The sequence below is a fragment of the Cynocephalus volans genome, chromosome 3, assembly GCF_027409185.1.
Source record: "Cynocephalus volans isolate mCynVol1 chromosome 3, mCynVol1.pri, whole genome shotgun sequence".
Lineage (NCBI taxonomy): Eukaryota > Metazoa > Chordata > Mammalia > Dermoptera > Cynocephalidae > Cynocephalus > Cynocephalus volans.
In genome coordinates this window covers 16,398,319-16,419,585 of record NC_084462.1, presented here as the reverse complement: position 1 = coordinate 16,419,585, position 21,267 = coordinate 16,398,319, and positions in this window count along the sequence as shown.

Below are 21,267 nucleotides of genomic sequence, written 5' to 3'. Positions count from 1 at the left end.
GAGGAAAATGCGGGCCGAGCCCGTGGCGCACTTGGTAGAGTGCTGCGCTGGGAGCGCGGCGACGCTCCCGCCGCGGGTCCAGATCCTATATAGGACTGACCGGTGCACTCACTGGCTGAGTGCCCGTCACGAAAAAACGAAAAAAAATAAATAAATAAATAAAGAAGAGGAAAATGCCACATGAAGACAGAGACTCACAGGGAGGAGATGGCCACGTGAAGGTGGAAGCAGAGACCAGAGTGATGTCATCGCGGGCCAAGGAAGACCAAGGATCGCCCGCCACCACCTGAAGCTGGAGAGGCAGGGAGCGTGGCCCTGCCAGCACCTTGATTTCAGACTCTGGCCTCCAGAACTGGGACACAGTAACATTTCTGTTGTTTTAAGCCACCAGTTATGGCAGTCCTGGGAAACCAATACAAAATGCCACGTAACTCACCTTTTTAAAGTGTGCAATTTTACGGTTTTTAGTATATTTGCAGAATTGTGCGACCATCACCACTATCTAATTTCAGAATATTTTCATTACTCCAAAAAGAAACCCTATACCTATAAGCACTCACTTCCCATTTCCACCTAAACCCTTAGCTCCCTCTGTTTCTATGGATTTGCCTATTCTGGACATTTTGTATAAGTGGAATCTTACAATACGTGGCCTTTGTGTCTGGCTTCTTTCACCGAGCAGAATGTTTGCAAGGTTCATCCACGTTGTAGCGTGGGTCAGTGCTGCATGCCTTTCTATAGCCGAATGACAGTCCATTGTGTGGATTCGCCACGTTTTGTTTATCCATTCATTCACTGATGGACATTTGGGTTGCTTTCACTTTTTGACTATTATGAATCATTCTGCTAAGAATATTTGTGTGCAGGTTTTTATGTAGACTTATGTTTTCAATTTTCCTGGGCATACACCTAGAAGTGCTTAAAACATTTAAAAAAAGAAAGTCATACAGTACATGGTAAAAAGCAATTTTAGACAGTACAAAAGGGATGAACTGAAAAATAAGTTTCCCTTCCACTGAAGATCCCCAGGCTGCCAGTCCCGTGGCAGCCACTGCTGGCATTGTCTTGTGTGTCCAGAAGTGTCCTATGATTATACGAGGACTAAAGATGACCAATCATCTTCCTCCAGTGACAGCAGGTCATGCGCATTATCCTCTGTTGGGCTGCTTTGACCGACATCACCTGGCCATCCTTCCCTTTGGCGTGTAGAGCTGCGCCATTCTTCCTGCCAGCCTTGTAGCGTTCCAGCGCAGGGTCCTATGTGCGTGTCTTTTTCACCCAGCCCCCTCTGTTGGACACAGGGTAGTTTCCAGGCATTTGCTGTCATACACGGTGTGCAAGGAACAGCTTTGGGCACCAGAGTATGAGAGCATCTTTGGGATAAATTCCCCAAAGGGAAGTGTGAGACCCTCCCCACTGCATTCCTCACTGTACAGATGGGGAAACTGAGGCCTACAGTGGGGTGGGGGCTTGTCCAAGCTCACCCAGAGAGTGAATGCTTACTGAGCACCACTATGTGCTGATGCTCCACAGATATGACCTCATTTGACCCTGACACAGACCAGAAGCCAGGTTGAGTCCTTCCCCCACATCCCGTTCACCTGCAGGCTTCCCATAGCCCGAAGCCCCAGCCCCGAACCCTGGTGGAGAGCTTGGGCCTAGGCCCTGGGGTCACCCTAGGCTGGTTTGCATCCTGGCTCTGACCCATTCCCTGTGTGACCTCCAGCAAGTGGCTTTCCTCTCTGGGCCTCACTTTCCTCATCTACACTCTGGGGTAGAAACTCCCATCTCAGCCCCAATAAGGTGATTGTGGGTGTCAAGGAAGGCCCCCAAGAAGGCCGAGCACCCACGGGCAGGATTGGTGCTCTTGTCGGTTGTTGGCATCTGTTTGATTCTGTTTGATTCCTGTTGTATTAACCGTGTGTTCTTATTTCCTATACTCTGATGTTTGGGGCCTTGCCGATCCTAGAGGGCGACCCCTCCCAGGGCTGGCCAGTTCCTAGAGACAGCAAACAACTGGCCTGCAGGCTTGCCTGTGATAGGCAAAGGAACTCATCCAGAGTCCACACCCCACCACCTCCTCTACAGGACTACACGCTCTCACGCTGTGGCCATCATCCCTGCCCTAATCACCCAAGGCCAGGTACTAGACAACTGGGGACAGCCCTTACGTCCCAGACCTGCTGAAATGCTTCAAACCATCCAATCTTAAGACTGCTTACCCAGCCTCTCCTCTTTCTTCCTGTGGAAATCACAACAAACATTCTCACCCATGCTCTTCCTCTCTCTCTGCCCCCTGACACCACCCGGCTGCTTCCCCACCTTGCCCTGCAAGGTGCCCCTCCTGCTGTTTTCAGGGGACTGTGAGTGTAAACTCCTTCCTATGACAGTCATTTCCATGTCGGCATGTCTTACCATACCTGATGAAAACAAATCCTCAGGGACCCTTAAAACACCCGTGTCCTACGTGCCCATGCTCTTCATGGGCACCACGCTGAGGGATTTCTGGCATTATCTCGTTATATCAGGACATTAAGGCAGACACTGTTACAGACAAGAAAACTGAGGCTCAGAGAGGTTCGGTGACTTGTTCAAGGTCACACAGCAAGCTAGTGGTACCGCAGGGGGTGCAACCCACAACAGACTGATTTCAAAGCCTCTTGTCCCCTCTTTGGGCCTTAGGCGGCCCATGGGTGAAGTGGCCTGGGCAATTCAGAGGCCTCTGTCCCCCTCTCAGGCCTGGGACATTCTCACATCACAGCACCAAGCCAGTTATTAGGGGAGGGCTGCCCCGTTTTGGGGGAAGGGATAACATGATTGTTTAAAAGAAACTGCCTCTGATGTATTCAATTATATGTAATTTATATAATGGCTGCTGGAGTTTCCAGCCAAATAATAATAATAATAATAATAATAATAATAATCGCATGACTTTCCTTCCTGGGCCCCAGAGACAAATTAAAATAATGTAAAGTGAGTTCCTAATTGGCGTGGGCTGTGGGAGCCTGGACAGCCTCCAGGTGTGTGCCTGACACAAAGCTGCCCAGCCCCCCAAGGCCCAGCCGGCCCTCCCCTCCCCACTGGCCCCAGCGCCCAGCAGCCATGCACGCGCCACGCACGTGAACCTATCTGTGCACGCACAGGTGTGTCCCCATGTGACAGGCCTGTGGGTGATGCGCCAGGGCTTTCCCTACGCACAAAAGCTCCCAATTCACTTGCTGGCCCTCTGTCCCATGTCAGGGGCTGGAGGCCGAGGGGTGGTCTGTGGTGGAGAATGTGACTGGGATGCTGGTGTGGGCGCCTGCAGCCTCAGGGACAGCTCTGCCTTATCTCCATCACTGGCTGGCTTGGCAGCCCCTCCCAGCCCTGCCGTCCCACCCCCAGCTGGCCTCTGGGGCCCAGCCTGCTCAGGGAGTGGAAGGCTCCTTGCAGCACTTGCTGGAGCAAAACAATCCTTTTTTTCCTACCGGGAAATAAAATCCCTTAACAACATCCGAAGATGACTGCCCTGGCATTCGAGGGGAGCAAGTGGAGAGGCTTGCACTGACCTGTGTAATCCTGTGCAGTCCCCCCACCCTGGCCCTTGGTCCCCAGCCTCACTCTCCTCATCTGTAAAATGGAGCCAGGCCTGAGCCTGGGAATTTGGACCTGTGGGGGTCAAATACTGTGACCCAGAGGTGGACACGTGTGAGGCTTCATCCTGGGCCTGGGGCTTGAGTGGCCTTGGGTGGCAGCAGGGCTCTCTGGCTCTAAGACCCAGTGGCATTTCTTTCTTTAAAAGCCTGGCTTGTGATTGCCCCATTTTACAGGTTTAAAAATGGGGGAATTCAGGACTGGCTCTGGCATTTGGGGTTGGGGTTGGGGTTAGGGGCAGGCCTCTGCCCCAGGCTGGGAGTCTGATCAGCCCTCCAGAACCTCCGTTCAGGAGTCTATGGCCCTGTGTGTTCACAGGAATGGGGGCACCTGGGCCTGGGGTGCCCAGGTCCCACCAGCCTCCCCAATGACTCCTCAGCAGTCCCTGGATCTCTTGCCACAGAGTGTCCGTGCACCCCAACTCCTCACCTGCCTATCAATCTACATCCTAAACCCCTCCAAAACCACCTCCTGGGGACTCTCCTCTGACTCTCCCCAGATTGCTCAGGGTTCCCCCCAGCAGGGTCCCCAGTACCCTGTGCTTACACCATTAATGCGTGTGTCATGGGGCTGCCGCAGCACACAGGAGCTCTCTCTGCAAGGCCAGGGACAGTGGCTAGTCATCTCGGGGTCCCTGGGGGGGTGGCCACCCGAAGGCGTGTTGCTTGTGGCCAGTGGGTTGATGAGGTGGTGGCACCTTGCTTCCTGTTTGGAACAAGGATGGGAATAGATATATTTTAGATTAATTATAACTGAAAAACAAATGGATAAGGGCCGGCCCCATGGCTCACTCAGGAGAGTGCAGCACTGGTAGCGCCAAGGCTGTGGGTTCGGATCCTATATAGGGATGGCTGGTGCGCTCACCGGCTGAGCGTGGTGCGGGTGGCGATCCCCTTACCAGTCAGGAAAAAAAAAAAAATGGATAAAGGAATCTGTACGGGAAGGAAGAAATGCACACAGAGAAACGAGGAAGGAAGAACCGGAGGGGGAGAGGAAGAGAGCTGGGAGGGGGTTTCCAAAAGGCAGGCAAGAGTGGGGACTTGTAAGCAGATGGAAGGTGCACCCCTGCCCCCGACCCGCATCTCCCTCCTGGGCACCTCACGCCCCCCTGCCCTGCTTAGGGGAGAGGCCTTCTCCATGGAGGTGGGGGTACCCCAGGAAACCGGCCTGGGAGAGGCAAAGGCAGTCAGCTCCTTCCTTCTCCCCTGAATCAATAACCTGAATCTGAAATTAACAAAAGGTACCCTGCACTTATGAGACCGAACTAATCGCACAGGTCCAGGTGGGTGACCCATCTGTGCGCTACCCTGGACCTCATTGCCTGCCTGGGCCCCATGACCACGGAGGCAGGCCCTGTGTGTTAGCACCGACTGTGTACAGCTCCCGTCCACAGCCCAGCGAGGTGACGACACTCCCATTTTACAGATGGGCCTGGACAGGGGAAGTCTTGCTAGAGATGGCCTGGGTGGTGAGGGTTCCCTGGGGCCATAGGTGGGTGGTCCTCAGAGAGGGTTGCCGGTGGCTGGCTGGCCTGGTCCCCTCCACTTTGACCACCGCCCCTAGCCCCTGCTGTCCACCTAGCCTCCCCCTGACTTGACACCCAGGCCCCTGCTCGCTCCTCCAGTCTCCCACTTCCCCCCTCTCCCCTCCCCACCCTCCTTCCCCACTTCTGTCCTCACCCTCTCCCTTCTCTAGCTGCAATTACAGCTAATCAGATACCTGAGCCGCTTGCGAAGCTATTAGCAGCCTTCCCTGCCCGGTGGGAAATCAGCCAGGCTGGACAATTAGCTTTTTAGTTGCAACTCAGATTCTGATGCAAGCAATAAACAACTCAGCGCTGCTCCCTGCCCCCCATCATTCCCGCGCCGCCTCTTCCTCCCCCTCCCCCTCCCTTCCCCCCTCCTGCTGCTCCTATACCCAGGCTATCCCCTCAGATGCCTGGGGGGGGTGCTGGGGACACCCTCCAGCATCCCTTCTCCCTGCCTGGCCTGGTCCAGCCTCCTAACCATTGCCCAGAGCAGACAGAAGCTGCTGTGAACCGTCTGAGCCCCCAACCGGCAAGCGTCTTTGGCTTGCTTTCCAGGATGGGGGTTTTAGAACAATGGGTGGTGGCGATGGTGACCGGTGGTGTTTTCAGGGGATCTGTACCCCCCACTCCCCCAGGCTGGCCTGGGCTAAATCCTCTCTGCCTGCTGAATATCTGTCCCTGCGTGTGTGTGCATGTGTGTGTGTGTGTGCATGCGTGTGTGTGCGCACTCTTGCGCGCACGCGCCTGTTTGTAATTAAGCAGTTAATTGTGCCGGGTTCTTGATTAGCTTTGGGGGATGGTAATGTTCTAGCGAGATGAGGTGTTGTGTACAGTTCAGAATCATTTAGAGAAATTGGAGCTAATTTTGCTGTCTGCGCTTATTACTGCATTAATTTAATTTGGGTTGCTTTTAGCTCATTAACACATCTAATTAATTCGTTGACATCACTATTAAGATGTCTCTTTGAAATTGGCGTCTCCAGATAATCAGGATGGAGAGGCTGACACACCAGGCGCGGAGCTGCCTGGGAACATGGAGAAGGGGAGGGAAAGAGACCAGACGACTAATGAATTTTCCATCAGAATCGCACGGTTTGTCAGAGGAGGTGCGAGGCAGGGTGGAGGGGAGCAGAGGAGACAAAGGAAGGGACAGCCCGAGAGCCCGAAGCCACAGCTCGCCAGGTCTTAAATATTGCATTGGTTATGCAAACAAACAGACCCGAGGAGGAACGTGAACGCCAGGCAAGGCTGCCACCTCCTGCCCCGACCCAGCTCTGCTTGGCACCGAATGTTTTCCTGGGATGTCCGAGGATGGGGCTGGCCAGGACAGAGTCAATGTCAGCGCAAAGGGGATGCCAGAGGTTGAGGGGACATCAGGAGGTTGGGGAGTGACATCAGGAGGCTGGGGAGTGAGGGCTAACCTGCCATGGGGTCCTTTGAGCTGGAGGGGCATTGAAAGGTCATATATGTGACCCCTTGTTGAACAAATGGGGAAATCGAGTCCCAGAGATGGGAGTGATGTTGCCCAAGGTCACAGTGGATGGTGGAGTTAGGAGACATCTAGTGGAGATCGGCACAACCCCAGGTGCACTCTGTGGAGCAGACACACCCAAGGTGATAAGAAAGGGGTCCAGAGGGCCCCTCCACCCACACTCACACCCTCTGTCTCCCGGAGTCTCCCATTAGGCGCACATGAAGGTAGTAGCAGGGCTGGGGCCTGTGGGAGAGCAGAGACTGCAAGGGAGGTGGGGCTGGCAGTTTCTGAGCTTGGCGTCTGCCAGGGTGGGGCCTCCTGGGGACCCTGCGTAGCCCCCCACTTCTCTGCCTTCAGTCTGGCGCCCCACAGTCTCCCTCCCTCTGGAAGGGCTTCCTTTTACTCATCTTGGGCAGAGTAAGCCTATCTGTGCTTCGAAGAGAGTTTTCAGATATCCCCTCCTCCAGGAAGAACTCCTGGATTTCCTGTCTGATTCTGGTGGATAGTAGGTGCCCAAGGCAGGGCACAGACTGGCCATGTTTTTCTTGTGTCTAGCAAAGTGAGGACTTCTCTCCTTAAGAGCAAACTCAGAGACTCAATTCCGCTGGACCAAATCCGCTAGGTCAAACATTTGTTCATTCATTTCATGAGCATTGACTAAGTACCTACTGTGTGTAAGATCTTCTGCCAGTGCTGGGGCACAGAGATGAATAAGGTTCTCAGGTGCTCACAGCTTCTCGTGAAGACCTCACTTGCCCTGTCACTTTCTGTTTAGGGGCCTACAGTGACAAATAAGAACATACCCAAGGGACTTACCTCTGCTTCTCTCCCCCTCACTCACTCTGCTGTGGCTTCGCTGTTCTTGGACATACCAACACGGTCCCACCCCAGGGCCTTTGCACCTGCTCTTCCCCTGCCTGACATGCTCTCCCCTATCCTCCCCACCCCATTACTCCTGCTGTCCCTACGGGTCTTGGCTTCCCAGCTGCTCCCAAACCCTCTGACCTGGTGGGTTCTCTGATATGTGCTGTGGCTCCTGGGCCTCTCCTTGCCAGCCCTGTGAGTGTGCACTGGTTGACACTTGGTTGGTGAACTCACTTATTGTTACTCTGTCTCCTCAAAGCTGAGTCCCGAGAGGTTGGGGACCTTGTCCTGTCCTTGGTTCATGGATGCCTTTGTGGCCAAGTGTGATATTCAAGGCCCTGACCAGTTGGAACTGATGCCTGCCCAGAAGCAGGGCCCTGGGGGCCCCCAATGGGCCGGTGCTAGCCTTTGGGAAGCTGGGGCATGGGAGGGGGTTGAGTGGTCCCAGGAGAGGGGCTGAGGTGGCTGGGGGTGCCCTCAGAGGCCATTTCCCAGCCTGCATGGAAGCATTTCACTGTTTTAATTAAGGATACAGCTGTGTCTATGCATCTATGCATGGTACCTAATAGGTGTTCAGTAAAAACATATTGAGGAATGAAGAAAGAACTCACGGTGAAGCCAGGGTGGGGTCTGCACCTGAACCCAGGTGTCCTGGCCCAGCTCTTTTTGGGATGGGGTTGGAGGACCCAGCCTTGCCTGTGGCCCCTTGCCCTCAGGCTCCTGGGGCATGGCCCCAGCTGCCTCGCTCTTTACCCATATCGTTCAGTCATTCTACAAGCAGGCAGTAACTGAGCACCTGCTGTGCACCAAGCACTGCCTCTCTGTTGAGGACTCCTGGTCTCTCTCCTATGCCCCAGCCCCAAGCTCTGGCCCTTCCTGCAGTCTTCTCCGCCACCACCGGGTGGTCAGGAGGGCTTTGGTGGTTATGAGCTCTTCCAGACCACAGCCCGGAGACACGGCAGCTCGCAGCTGCTGAGGGCCTATAGCCAGCCGGGGCCAGGACCCTCCTCCACCCCCCCAGCCCCAGCTGGACACTGTGGCGAGGCCTGGAGCTTTCGGGGCACTGCCTTCCTCTGTGGTCATGCCATGGCCCTCAGGCCTGGTGGGCAGGATCAGTCACAGGGTTGAGGTATGGGGTCATCGGGGGGGCCCTAGGCTGGGAGTCAGGAATCTGGCTCTGTCTCACCTCTCCCAGTGAGTAGCTGTGTGTACTTCAGTTTCCCCACCTGCAAGGATGAAAGGGCAAGTGAGATGTACTTTTCAGCTCTATAGCGTGAGATTTTAGCACGAGCACGCTTGGTCACCCCCAGGACTTCCCCTGTGCCCAGCTCTGCCCCAGGCATCTCCCCTCCCCATTGGTCACCCTCCAGCCACTGCTGAACCAGGTGATCTCGAGCTCCCTGTGGTTGGGTTTATTTTAGCCACTAGCATCTTCTGTTTATCTGTCTGTGTCCTCCAGTGGATAGGCAGGGGGTAGCCAGAACTCTCTCAGCTCTCAGTGCCTGGCCAAGAATATTTGGAGAAGGAAAGGAGGGGCGGGGGACAGGTGGTCACTGCACGAGGTCTGATGAGGAGCTGGTGCAGACCTGACTGCAGGTGGAGGCATGAAGGAGGGACCGTGGCAGGGCCAGCTTCACAGGCCGTGGGACACGTGCTTGGTTTAAGGCTCTCTGCCACCGTCTTGAGCTTCCTAATAATTGTATCTTTGAACTTGTGTTTTGGAAGCAAAATCTGAAGGGACAATGGAGCATGTGGGCCAGTCGATGAGCAGAGGCCTCCGGTATTTGCATGTGAAATTGACGTTGCACTGCAGAAAGGTGAATGGTAAAATTCATGCTAATAATAAAATTTTCCTTTTTTGGGGGGGCTGGCCCGTCCAGGGATAGAACCTTGGACCTTGGTGTCATCAGCACCACACTCTAACCAACCGAGCTACCGTCCAGCCCTGAATTTTTCTTTATTCAGAATGACATTAAATAGTAAATAGAAAACACTGTAGTGTCAAGACCATTCAATAAAGGACTTGAGTAGATATTTCTCCAAAGAAGATACATGAATGGACAATTGGCTCAACACCACTAATCATTAGGGAAATGCAAAACCACACTGAGATACCACTTTGCACCCATCTGGATGGATACAATCTAAAAAAATAAAAAATAAAAAAACCCAGAAAATAACATGTGTTGGTGAGGATGAGGAGGAATTGGAACTGTTGTGTACTGTCGGGAGTGTAAGTGGTACAGCCGCCATGGGAAACGGGATGGTGGGTTCCTCAAAAAATTAAATATAGAGTTACCATATGTTAGGGCTGGCCGGTTAGCTCAGTGGGTTGGATTTACCATATGTTCCAATATTTCCACTTCTGGAAATGTACCCCCCCAAAAACTGAAATCAAGAACTCAAACAGATGTTTGTATACCCACGTTCACAGTAGCATTATCCAAAATGGTCGAAAGGTGGAAGCAACCAAGTGCCCGTAGAGGGATGCATGGAAAAGTAACGTGTGGTCCATCCACACAATGGAATATGATTCAGCCTTAAAAAGGAAGGAAATTCTAGCATGTTGTATGTGCTGCACCACGGATGAGACTTGAGGACATTATGCTAAGTGAAATAAGCCAGTCGCAAGAGGACAAATACTATGTGATCCCACTTATACGAGATACCAACAGGAGTCAGATTCATAGAGACAGAAAGTAGAACGGTGGGTGCCAGGAGAGGGGCGTGGGGAATTAGTGTTTAGCGGGTGGAGTTTCAGCTTTGCGAGATGAGAAAGTTCTGGAGATGGGTGGTGGTGATGCACGAAAGTGTGAACGCACGTAATGCCCCTGAACTGGACACTTAAAAGTGGTTAAGATGGCAAATCTTATTAATGTCTATTTTACCACAATACAAAAATTGCTTTGATCTTTGTATTGCAGTGATAGTTTCTAACAAATTGAGAGAGACTGTAGAAGAAGGTGAAAGCTTTGTATTTTAGTAGCTCTAATAGCACTTTTCCTGCTTTTTGAACAAGAGTCCCTGCATTTCCATTTTGTACAGGGCTCTGCAGATTACGTAACCAGCCCTGGATCCTGAAGACGTTTCTGGAGATGGCATGTCACATATGATCCACATGGAACTTTCAAGTTTTCTGGAAAACCATGAGTAGTGGAAGATGTTTCTTAGTCGCAGCCCACAGACATTCAGCCCCCAATGACCTCCTGCCAGCTGCCAGTTTGCCCCCAAAAGGTGTGAAATCCATTGTTCCCAGACCCCCTAGAATTTTTCTCCCTCCTTTCCTGCCTCTCTTATGAATCCCTTTTGTGCCTCTGATCCTTGACTTAGTTTACTGACTCTCTCACATGTGAGAACACAATTTGCTTGCGAAGTAACTGAGCAGCAAGCAAACAATTGACAACATGTTGTTCTTTGACACGCTCTTTCCCCAGACGGAGCAGGGGAGGTTGGCTGGCTGGGGACTGAGCAGAGGGAGCTGGGGAGGATCCAGGAGATCCGGGCCAGCAGAGGCTGTTCCGGACAGGCCCTGCCTCACCGGGGCTCACGCCTGTGGGAGGGACCCATCCTCAGACCCCATTGCAGATCTGCAAAGTGGGGAGCACTGGATGAGGACACAGTTCCGTGGGATGCTGGAGGCATTCGGTGAGCGAGATTGGGGGAAGCAACCACTGCTGGCGTCACGGTTCTGGTTGGTGACCCAGCACCTGCTATGGAAGCAGCACCCCAGCCTGGCTCCTGTGTCCCTATGATCTAGTCCTTCTTCGACTTTTAACAGTTTGTTGAGATATAATTCACACACCATACCTTCCCTCCTTTTAAAGTGTACAGTTCAGTGTTTTTCAGTATATTCACAGAGTTGTGCAACCAGTCATCACTAATTTCAAAACGTTTTTATCTCCCTTCAAAGAAACCCTGTACACTAAGCAGTTACTTTGTATCCTTCCTTCCCCAGCCCTGGGAAACTCCCACTCTACTTTCTGTCTCTGTGGATTTATCTGTTCTGAACAGCTGATATAAATGGAATCTACAATATGTGGCCTTTTGTGGCTGGCTTCTTTCATTTTGCACAATGTTTTCAAGGTGCATCCTCGTGGCATAGAGCAGTCCTTCGTTTTTATGGCTGAATAATATTCCGTACTGATTTTATCTACTCTTCCCTCGATGCCTTGGGTTGCTTCCACCTTTTGGCTATTGTGAATAATGCTGCTAATGAACATTCAGGTACAAGTTGTGGAGTGGACGTATGGTTGCAATTCAGTTCACACCTAGGAGTGTAACCGCTGGGTCAATTCTATGTTGCACATTTTGAGGCTCTGCCAGACTGTTTTCTAAAGCAGCTGCGCCATGTAACATTCCCACCAGCAATGCATGAGCGTTCCAATTCCTCCACATCCTCACCAATGCTTGTTAATATCTTTTTGATTGTAGCCATTGTAGTGAGGGGTGAAGTGGCTTCTTATTGGGCTTTTGATATGCATTTCTTGAGTCCTTTAACTGGTGGCTGCTGTCTCCACTTGGAGCCATTAGTATACCAAACTCCCATTGGCTGAGCCTAACAAAATGAAAATATTTGTTCGACTTATACTTTTGTTCAAAAACCTCACTGTGCATATATATATATATGCCTTTGTGTATATTTTTGTAAACCCTCATTGATGGGCAAAGGCCCTGAATGATAGCCCATGGATCACCACATTGTAGGCAGCTGCAGGGGTCTTGGCTGTTCTGGGGCCGATCCAGGGTGCAGTGTTACCCAACCTCAGCTGATCTTCAGAATCACCTGGGATGCTTGTTACACCTGCAGGTTTATACCTGCTTTTGTAGATATAGGATAGCTCTGGAAGGACTCATAGCAAACCGTGACATTGACATTGGCTGTCAGAGGGGAGCTGGGTGACTGAGGTCAGAGGGGGAGAGGAATTTTTCCCTGTAAACTCTTATCTAGCTAAAAAAAGTCAAATAAACATATTATTGGCATATAGCATGGGTTCCAGGAAGTGTCTGTATCCTTGGTGAGCAGTTCAATGAATTTCACGAAATGAACACATTCAGGTGACCATCCCCCAGGCAAGAGAGAGAACATTGGCAGCCCCCTGCAGCCTCCCTCATGCCCCTCCCAACCTACACTGCCCCCCACCCCAAACTCCGAGATAGCCCCTCTCCTGGGACCTTTATCCATCATAATGTGGCCTGTTCCTGAGCTTCCTAAATGGCATCATGCGGTTTGTTCTCTTCTGTGCCAGGCTTCTTTCATTCAATAACATGTCTGTGAGATTCATCCGTGGGGTTGTGTGCATCTCCCAGTCACTCTTTTTCATTGCTGTCTAGTATTCTATTGCACAAATAGACCATGATTAATTTACCCATCCTCCTGCTGATGGATGTTTGGTTGTTTCCACTTTCTGGTTATTACAAAAATCCTCATACATAGGCAGTTGCTTTTTGGGGGTGCATACTCAGACCCTTCTCTGCTTTTAAAATCTTAAACTTTGTAAACACATTAGCTATTTCACAAATAGTAGGTTGGAAAATGTTAATGTAGGTGCCCAGGTCCCTGAGCCTGAAGGTTCGCATTCCTTAGGTTTGGGGGCTGGGCCCAGGAATCCACTTCCATGGTGGTCAGGCTGGTCTGGAATCCAGCACTGGAGGTGTGTCTGGTGGGGGCACTGGCCCGGAGTGCAGTGTGAGGACTGGGGACCAAGTCGGCCCCACTCCCTCCAGAAGCAGCCCGAGAGCTGAAGGGCACTTTCCTCCCTGACTGGGTGGGGTCCTCTGGCAGCCAACCCTCCTGAGCAGAGCCCCATCTGTGACCCAGCCCCAGAGGAAGGCCGAGAAGGAGGCTGGTGGTGCCTGCTCCGGGGGCCTGGGCTGCAGCCTCACTAGCCACATGGGCCCTGGTAGGCTTGCAGGCTGGTGCTTTTCTGCATGGGTGAAAAACCAGTGCTCTAGCCTCCTGTGCCTTCTTCCCGGGATTTAGGGGTGTCCCACCGCTTGGGGAGGACCACTCTTCTTTCATTAATTGGCTTCTTGGATCGCTTGTTGGAAACGGTCTCTTTAGCACTTCATTAAATGCTTTAGTTTAATAACAACCTCGGGGGGATTCCCGCCCGAAGTCACGTGGGCAGGGAGCAAACAGCTGCATCAGTTGACCCTGGCTCTCTCCAGGGTGCAGTTAGATGGCGAGAGCCCCTTGGAAAGTGCATGTCACTGCAATTAGACTCCAAATGCGTGGGTTGATCACTCTGCTATTGGCGCCCCCATCGATCCAGAGGGGCCGGCGTTGGCTGCCATCAACAGCCTTCCTATCCTCATTAATAAATTAGGCCATGCTCAGAACTGTTTTCTGTGAGGAGGTATGAAGAACAATGGGGCTGGGACAGTGCCCCTTCTTCCCACTGGGCCCCTGGGCTTCCAACATGGAGGAGGCTCCTCGTGGCCCCAGACCATCCTGGTCTTCCAGGCCAGGTTAGCAGGCCTGGGCATGGCGTCCAAAGCTCTTTTGGCTCCCTGGCCTCTCCCTGCACCCACATCTCTGTTCTTGCACCTGAGCACCTTCTCCACTCCCTCCCAGCACCCGACACCCTCCCGGGGAAAAAAGAGGGGGAGTCGGGGTGGACAGATGGGGCCAGATACTGGCTTCACCCTTACTCACTGATGAATTTGGGCAAACCACTTGTGGCAGACAGTCTCCAAGGGGTCCCCCGTGATCCCTGCTTCCCAGAGCTCACACCATTATGGGATCCCCTCCCTCTGGATGTGGGCAGGACCTGTGACTTACCCCTATACAGTATTATATGGCACAGGGGAGGGGCTGTCCCTCCCATGACTAGGTTATATTATAGAGGACCCCATCTTTCCAGCAGACTCACTCTGAGCCTTCTTCCATGATGGCCTTGAAGAAGCAGGCTTCCAGGTCCGGATAGGTACATGTGGCAAGGAACTGGGAGCAGCCTCCAACAAGAAAGCCGAGTCCTCAGCCCTACACCTGCAAAGAGATGCATGCTGCCCACAGCTGAGTGAGCCTGCAAGCAGGTCCTTCCCCAGTTGAGCTGCAGATGAGAATGCAGCCCAGCACCGTGATAGCCGAGGACCCAACTCAGCCGTGCCCAGACTCTGGACTCACAGAGACCATGAGTTAATAGATGCATGTTGCTTTGTTACCAGGTTGTGGTAAGGTGTTATGCAGGAATAGAAAATCAACACAGCCCTCATCTCTCAGAGCTGGTCACCTCTGCATTCTCATCCATAGGACCGTCTGCTTGGAGGGAATACGTAATGCTGACACCTGTTCTTTCCTCTAACTAGCAGAGCAATGTATGTCTGCAAAGAGGGAAACTGGAGATCTGGAGGCTAGAAAGACTGGCTGGTGGCGCTGACATGCCTGTAACGATGGAGGAGCCCAATCTCAGCACAATCCCCACTGTGCCCTTGGGAGCCTGGCTCTACCCTCTTGGGCTCCTGAGAATAAGTCAGTTTTGCCTGCCCCCAGATGATGGAAGTGGGCACACCCCCTCACCCAGCCTTTGGGTCTCGCTCACCCGACCCACTTCTGGCTCTCGGTGGACGCCCCCGAGCCCCCATCATCAGTGAAGTGCAGCTCACCAGGACTCGGGGGCTGGCTGCGTGTTAGGCCCTTATATTACTTTCATCATTCCCGATGTCCCCCCTTCAACTCCTCTTGACTTTAGGAAATCAAAGAGACTCTGGAAATGACCCAACCCCAGGGCATCCACCACCCCTGCTCTGGGCGAGCCAGGGTGGGCATGCAGCTGACTGGGGAGGCACAAGGACGGTGGCCCAGACTTCCGACCGCCCAGCAGCTTGCCTGTGGGCTGCAGCTGCTCTGCCCCTGGTCCCTGCATGGAAGGCACAATTGGTCTTCCTGGGGATGCTGGCACCACAGAGAGTGTGGAGGGTCTGCTTACAATACTATGGTCACTCTTGCAACATTGGACGGGCAATCCAGGCACCGGTGTTTCCTACTGTGCCCTACAGGGCTCACTGAGGCTGAGTTCTGCAGACAGGGTGGGTGGAGGCCAGAGACGATCACTTAGAAGCAGGACAAGAACGCAGGCCTTTTGGGGGCTGGACACCCAGGCCAACTTTCAGGACCTGCACCTGTGAAACCCCAAGGGAAGAAGAGCTAGCTACGGCAGCATCTCCAAGACAGCTCACCATGATCCTCACCTCCCGGTCTGTGTGCCTCTGTGAAGCCCTGTCCCACGTGATGAGTTAGGGCAGGCCCATGGGACTCCCAGAGGCCAGGGGAAGTGATGGCGTGTGACTTCTGATGGAGGTCACAGAGGCATTGTGGCTCCCACCTCGGTATTTTGGGTCCCCCGTTCCAGGGAAGCTGCTGTGTCATGAGGACACTCAAGCAGCCCTGTGAAGAGGTCCACATGGGGAGCTGCTGAGGCCCCCACCCCCGCAGCTGGCATGACTCATGTGCCACCGTGGACGTGAATCCTCCCACCCTGGTCCAGTCGAGCCCCGGCTGACTCCTGACTGCAGCTTCAGGAGAGACCCTGAGCCACCTCACCAAGCCTCTCCCAAATTCCAGACCCTCAGAAACTTTCAGTGATAATCACTGTTCCCTGTGTTTTCAGCCACTACATCTGGGTGCTGTTTGTTTTGCAGCAATAGATAACTACTGCACTATCCCAACATTGACTGAGCGTGCTCATTTCATCCTCCAGAAATACGGTATTAGGATTTAAAAAAAAATAGTTTAGGAAACCCTAGGCTCAGAGAAGTTAAATGGTTTTACCAAAGACACACAGCAGGGCCAACATTTAAGCTCTGATCTTCCTGACCCCAAAGCCCAGGCCTGTCCTCTTGCCCTTCCCCCACCCCCTCCCTGCTGTGGCCCCCCGGGGCTCAGGACCACTAGCTGGGGGCCCATTCTCCCCTAATAAGCTCCCCTAATAGTGGAGGGAAATTTCAATCCAATAATACAAAGCTGCAATAACCATTATAATTAATTTATACAAAAGACATTATAAAATTACACTCTGTGCATTCCAATCCCATCCACGAGGTACACCCGCTTCCCACTTAAGCTACGGGGCCTCATGAAGACAGACGGGAAAGAGGTATTTCAATATTTCTTATAATTTTATATTGTCTCTAATATCTCTCATGCTAATTTCATTATGCAACACAGTCGGCACGGTGATGTAATTATTGAAAAGTAATTTTGCAATAAATGGATTTAAATGTGTTGGAGTCTGTTGTAAATTCAATCTCTCAGTGATGGTGGCGGTTGCAGATGGGAGGCGGTGAGGGGGCCGGGCCCAGGGAGGAATTGGAGAAGTCCTGCGTGGCCCTGGCTGGGAGTCTCCTTACACCTGCTAACGACACCCAGGGATCTGAGGCCTCAATCGTCACCCCAACCCATCCCTGTCCCGCCCACGGCCATGCCCCACCTGGGCCCACACCCCTTGGCCTCCCCCAGGACACCTCTCCATGGTCCTTCCCTTGTCCCCTCCCAGCCAGCTTTTCACAGCAGCCAGTGGGCCCCAGGCCACATCCTCCACCCCCTGCCTAAGACCCCAGAATAATTTACAGCCCCCTTTTGGCTGACCACCTCTCCTACCCCTCTCCTCTGATCTCTGCACACAGATCCACTCGCTCTCTGATCCACAAGCCAATGTGCCCTTATACCCTCTCCCCTGCCACCTTGGGGCCTTTGCACAGGCTGTTCCCTTTGCCAGGAAGGCTCTCCCTCTGGGGGTCCCCATACCTGGCTCTTCTCAAACACCCTCTGCTCTGGGTACCTTGCTAACCACCCGAGCCTGTCCCCAGTCATCGGACAGTACAATTTGACAGCAGTGACCGTTCCTGAAATCAGCATGGGTGGGTCTCTGGTTGGCCTCTGTCCTGCCCACCCTCAGGACTTTTTTCTCTGTGAAGGAGAGCATCATGCCGCATTTACTGAGCACCTACTGCATACCAGCCCTGAGGGCATCCTTGAGCTGCTCCGGGGCTAGTGAGAGAAACTGCTTCTGAGCATCAGATAAATGACAACATGGTGAGGCGGCAGCTGAGCTGGTGGACAGGGTTGGGGAAGGCTTTGAGGAAACTGAGCCGAGCTGGGGAGGGCACACGAGGCTGGGGCAACAGCAGCGGCAAAGGCCCGGTGGGGGCCGCCTCTTCCAGCGGGCCCTCCTTGACTGAGACCATGGCTGCTAGGAGCTAGGAAAGGGGTTAATAAATGGAGATGTCCACAGGGCGATGGGGATGAAAGTGAGGGCCATCGCAGTGTGTGCAGCGGGATCCCGGTGTGTGGAGCCAGCAGGTCCGAACTCAAGCCCAGCTCCCCACTCTGCGCCCAGCATCCTCACCTATAAAGTGGGAAGCCCCCGCTGAAGTGTGAAGGATGCTGTGTGCATACAACAGGTGCTCAGTAAAGACCCCGCCCACCCCGTGATGGCCAAGGAAGAAACAGTAGTCCCCATTCCTGGTCCAACGCACACGTAACAGGCATTCACACACACGTGTGGAACACACAGCACCTGCCCTTGGCTGAGCTTCCGAGGGGGATCCCTGTTCATCTTGGACAAGACTTGCAACTGCCTCGGAGCTAGGGCCCATCTGAGGGCTCACTGTTGAGGGTGGTGGTTGCCGGGTCCCTCTGAGGTGAAGGGCAGCCCTGTCCTTCCATTTCCATCACATGTCATGGGGCAGATGAGGTGGGGCTCCCGTGGTCACCTGCTCAGGTGGGAACGCATCCACTCATGCAGGTGCGGGCCGCAGCCCCGCACGCCTTCCCGCTGCCATGGAGCAGAGGCCAGGGAGGGCCTTGGCTGCCCCTCCTGTCACGCTGGGACTATCGCTGCCACCCTGGCTGGCACCAAAGCCCTTCCTGTCAGGGCCAAACCAAGTCTGCGATTTGTTTTTGGGTGATGTGTAAATTGGCACCTCATTGATTATTAATGAAGTGCTAATTGCTCTTTGAAACCAATTTTGATGCAAATGCAGCTGGGGCTATTTGTATGACTTTTCAGATGTGAGCGTCCACAGCTGCCGAGGCTCAGGGCATTGGACAGGGCCACAGGGCACTTTACAGTTTGCAAAGCCTCCTCCCATGTCCCCAAGCCTGAAGGATGGTGGAGTTGGAGGCATGAGCTCCCCTGTCTCATGGAGGGGACAGAGGTCCACCTTCTCGTCCTCAAGAGAGGGAAGGCAAGGCCCATAGGGCCAATTGAGGCAGCCTCTAGCACCAGGCCTGGCTGGGATGCGGGGTGGGTTTCTGACCAGGCCACCCCATTGCCTGGGATGCCACAGGTCCATTTGGGCTGTAGACCTACTGTGGTCCACCACCACGTCTCTTCTGGATTCCAGCTTGACATCTGACCTGAGAGGCTGGAAGGACTGAGGGTCACCCTAGTCCCAGGTGACGTGGTCAGAAGAGCTGGCCCTGCTCCGCTCCTGGTTGTCCTGGCTCCAGGGGCCAAGAGGCGCTGATGCAATGGAAACACCAGAGGCTCTGTGACACTCAAGAAGGCAGTTGCCCAGGGTGCACCAGCGGTTGCCTGGCAACGGGGGCTCAGGGACCGTCCCTAGCAGAGAGGGTGGCTCCAGGGACCAGCTCCCTGGATAGGGGAAGGAAGCATTATCTAGTGATGATTTTGGAGGCTGAGAAAGAAGTTTCCAGAGAGCAGCCAAGAGCCTGGTCACTATTGGGGTGGCAACAGGACGCCCAAAGTCCCCCACCCCCTGGCAGGTGCCTGAAGTCCCAGCATCGAATCCACACATCTGCCTGGAGACTTGGGTCCCAACCCCCCAGAAGGAGGGACTGTCACTCTGTCCCCACCACCCTCATCAATGCCCAGGGAGGTGGTGTGAAAGGAGCTTCCTGAGGGGAAGGTCTGAGCAGGGCCGGGGTCGAGGGCCCTAGAGCAGGACACCGAGTGGGATGATAATGGCGGGAGGCTGTTGGGCTGGGATCCTGGCCTCCTCTGCCAGCTCCCTGTGGGGGCCTGGGCTAGTCCTGCCCCTTGGCCTTGAGGGGTGGGCCCTGCTGGTCCTGAGAGCATCACTGTCCACCTGAACACTCCTGCCATGCTGTCCACAAGAGTGGGGACAGGCAGAGCTCTGTGGTGGGCAGGACAGCACAGGGGAGCTCTTGTAGTGACTGCCACATCCCAGAGACTACAGGGCACTGTGGGTTCATGTCCTGGGGTCATGTCCCCAGGGAATGTAAGGAGGAGATCCATGCAGGTCTTGGTGCACAGATTCCACCCATGTCAGGCCAGGAAAGAGCCCACCACCTCTGCCATATAAAGTGACAAACAGGCCGCACAGGTGAATGCCAATATGTTTGTCAAGGTCTGCGAGGTGGGAACCCTCAAACCCCAATTGTGCAGCTCAACACAGCAGCCCAACCATGTTGCTGGGTCTGGGCGTGGGCTGGGAGTTGAGGAAAATAAGAGTCCCCCCCAGTGGCCGGATGCAGGAAGCCTGGGTCCTGGCCTGACTCCCGGCTAGTGTGTGTGGTAGGACCGTCTGCCCTTCTGTTTATGAGGTGGCCCGTGCTCCTCCCAGTCTGAGAGGGTCACTGAGCATTATTTATTCCTCATAGACAGTCTGGGGTGGGGGTGGCCGAGGAAACGGTCCTGGGATACTCCTGGCCTGGGACCTCATCCCTCAGTGTCCTTACTGTGCCCTAGCTCTGTAGCAGGACCTCCTCTGCCCAGCTTGGCTGGGCTATGACCTCATTCCACCCAAGGCCCTCCACCCCCAGCCTCCCAGGGGTGCCCACTGCCAGGCTGCCATGGCTCCTGGGGTCCCTGGGGCCTGCTGCAACCAGACTTGCCACCCACTAGCGTCCATGCATGAGCTCACGGTGGGGGAGGGCCCAGAGGAGGGTCTGGGTGGGAATTGCCTGGCTCGCACTCATTCCGATGGGGGTGAGCATGTCACATCTCCCCGCCTCAGAGCCTTGGTTTCCCTATCTGCAAAAGGGAAATGATGACTTCCTGGTCACTGAGCCTCTGTGAGGAGCGATGAGATGCTCTGTATGAAGTGCCAGGTCCAGTGGGTGGCTCCTGGTGGATGAGGGCTCGGGCCACAGGAGGAGCAGGAGGGAGTCAGGGAGTTTAGTGGAATCTTGTCTCTGCACACTGAGCTTGTAGGGATTCGGCTACAAACGTCAGAGAGGAGAGGAAGAGACAGGGAGACACGGGGGAGAGAGAGAAACAGAGAGATGGGCAGAGAGAGGGAGGGAGTGGGGAGAGAGAGAAAAAAAAGGAAGAGAGAAAGTGGAAAAAAAGAGAAAGAGAAAGAGACATAGGCACAGAGAGAGAGAGAAAGGAGAGACCGTGCCCTTGGGCCAGGCTGTCCACTGGGTGTGGGGCGTCACGCTGTCCCTCATACCATGTGCATCTGTCCAGCCCCGATTTGCCAGACTCCTCAGGCCTCTGCTGAAGGCCTGGGTCTGACTGGTGCTCCAGGGCTCAGCAGGGCATCCCCAGGGAGGCGAGCAGGACGGGGACGGAGCTAAGGCAGTGAGGCTCCCATCTCGACATCAAGTCAGCAGTGCTTTAGACCAGTATTTAGAGTATCCAAAGTTAATACAAAAAGTCTACAATGAACAAAATATCAAAATGCAAAATAAAGACAAGACCAGCGTTACTGAGTTTTCTTTAGGCCTTAGGCTCTGACGTGGCCCAGGGTGGCACTGGGTGAGCCTCTAACCCTGCAGGAACCGAGGGTCCAGCACTGGAGGCAGCAGATGTGGGGGTAGGGAGTTGGGAGAACTGCT